Raw genomic sequence first — 2,991 nt, forward strand, 5'->3', positions numbered from 1 at the left:
TCGTTCAGACCTTGAGTGAAGGCATGCACTGCCCAGTCATCGGAGATCGGGGGTAGTTGCATTCATTCCATTTAGAAACGAGATACGAATTCTTGCAACATTTCATTCTCCCTCTGCTTAATATTGAATACGTCGGACTTTCCTGTTGCTACCTTGATGGTGTCGGCGTGTGCCTTTATGAAGGAATCTGCTAGCATGGAAAATGAATCTATGAAGTTGGGAGCTATGTTGTGATACCACATCATGGCCCCCCTCGAGATCATTTCTCCAAACTTCTTCATTAAGACGGACCCGATCTCGTCATCTTTTATGTCATTGCCCTTCACCGCGCACGTATAGGCAGTGACATGTTTATTAAGATCTGAGGTCCCGTTGTATTTTGGGAGTTCTGGCATTCTGAACTTCTTTGGAATGGGTTTCGGAGCCGCTTCTTCAGGGAACGACCTTTGTATGAACTTCTTCGAATCCACACCCTTGAGGACTAGGGGTGTGCCCGGGATCTAGTCGACCCTGGAGTTATAGGTCTCGACCTCCTTGTCATTAGCTACTATCATTTTCTCGCCCAATTCGATCCTTTTGGTGAGGTCCTCAAGCATTTTTACGATGGTAGGGCTGGCTATTGATCCGTTATTGCCCAATCTCTAGGTACTTGTTCGGCTAGGGGTGCTGTCCCCGGTGCTACCGTGTTGGTCGCCATGTCGTATACTCCGGTCGGTGTGTGAGGTTTCATCGACCTGCTACGCGTCTTGCGAATCCGCATCCGCTGGAATCGGTCCAGGTGCGTTATCGGGGTTCTGCGGTAGTGCGCCAACAACTGGAACAACCACACCGTTTTCTCCGTGGTTTTTGAGGTTGTCATTCTCGACTCTTTTTACTGAGCAAGACATTTGGACCTGAAATCGAAGATCTTGGATAAGAAAAAGTGTGAAAGATAACTTGCGTTATGTAATGAAACTAGCATGAAAATTATCACTATTATTTTTAGCCCCACGGTGGGCGCCAAACTGTTTACTGTAAAAATGGTAATAAAAATTAAATTTGTTAATGGGACTCTGATCTATTTTTATGCTAGTTGTTAGAGCGGTTGATGCTAGATATGTGAAGTTTAACGGCGGAATACGAACTAAAGCAGAGTTATAATCAAACCGAGGGTCTAGCTATTCGGGCCTCGGCCTAGCCGATGAAGGGCCTCAAGGTTAATGCCTGGACTCGGCCTCGAGCTATCGAGGATAACCGGAAAGGGGATAACAGTTAGAATATAATTAAAGGAGGCTCGTTATGGCCAATATCAAGCAATAAATGAAGAACACATGTAAAAGCAACAAATGAAAGAGGTAGTTTCGAGCGAGTAAGTTAGAAAGAAAAGAGAGAGAGAGAGAGAGAGAGAGAGAGAGATATTATTGATTTTATGTATAATAGTTGGAGCCAACCCTTACAAAGTGGTGAGGATCCCCTTTATATAGGAGGGGAATCCCGCGATAGTACAAAATACATTAATTGTAAAAGCATGGAGATGGGACAACTAGACATGACATCTTGATGCAGCTTCCAGGTATGTCGGCTTTGTCAGACTTAGTCGTATGCCACGGGAACCCCCTATTTTACTCTAGCCTTGATCTGCATCCTCCTTAAGTCAGACCTCGACGAGCTCCAGGGGGGAGGGGGAACTCGGTCACAGCTTCGCGTCCTCGGGGTCTCGAGGTGTTCTTCCGAATTGACTCGATAGCAAGAAATTAGACCCTCTGATTTCGCCACATACAATATCATATGGATTTTTCCCTACTTCGATCTTGCCATCGCGAATTTTGTCACAATTGTCGTGTGCTAGAAGGCTTGTCTAGAGAATCGGCTCAGGTATATTAAGGCTAAACCCTTTCTTCATTTTGGCATGATCTCGTAATTACATGTGTTTGATAATGAGGCATAAAGAGAAGTTCATACTCCCAAATTTATATACATTATTCTAGTCTCATAAGTTACAGTATCCTCCCTTATCGGGACTTCATATTCAATTGAGTATTGCCTTCTTCCAGTCAAGAGAGTAGAGAGTCTATATATACACTATTACAGTATTTTCACTACCATCGATCTATAATCAATGGGCAGACCCCTATTATATATATACCAAGCCTTATAGGGCCGGGAAGCTATTTTACTTACTAAATTGAGAGAGTTGAGTCAGTTTCAACAGGTAAGCATATCTTCAGACTATCTTTCACTCCCATTTACTTCAGTTATTATATTATTAGTTCATTTTCAGCTTTCAGTTATTTTTTTCCTTATATACTCGGTATATTATTTTATACTGACGTCCCTTTTGCCGGAGACACTACATTTCATGCGTGCAGGTTCATACACACTGACAAGTAGACCTCTTTAGTAGGTGTTGCCCGAGTTCTGCTTTACCGGTAAGCTCCGCGTCCTTCGGAGATGTTTGGTCTAGAGTTTCATGTACATCTTGTGTATATATGTATATATATGTTATGGATAGGTCGGGGTCCTGTTCTGATCACAGTACATCCATTACTAGAGACTTGTAGACATATCATGTCAGTTAGTGCAGTATGTTGGGCTTGTAAGCCTTGTATGTATATTTTGTTGGTTTTCCAGCTGTAGTAATTATGTCAGCCTTATCGGCCCAGCTTTATATTGATGTTTAGTTAGCGTTCGCAAATTATCTTGCAATGTGGACCATGGACAAAGTATGGCATTATATGTTTTGAGTCCCTTAGTCGCAATTTGGTACGCAAGTATAGGTGAGACATCGGGTGTCGGCCTCACCCCCCAGGTTCGGGGTGTGACAAAAGTTGTATCATGTAATAAGCTCACAACATTGCAAGAATCAGAGGGTCCTCCCTAAGTACTACAATGAAAGACTTGCTCAGGAAATAAAGAAGAAGGCTTCAACCTAAGCACAGTGACCTAAAGAGGAAATGGTCATACAACAACAGTATTACAACAACATTATATGCCTTCCATAAGAAGTGGCAC

This window comes from Nicotiana sylvestris, chromosome 10, assembly GCF_000393655.2.
Source record: "Nicotiana sylvestris chromosome 10, ASM39365v2, whole genome shotgun sequence".
In the NCBI taxonomy this organism is placed as follows: domain Eukaryota; kingdom Viridiplantae; phylum Streptophyta; class Magnoliopsida; order Solanales; family Solanaceae; genus Nicotiana; species Nicotiana sylvestris.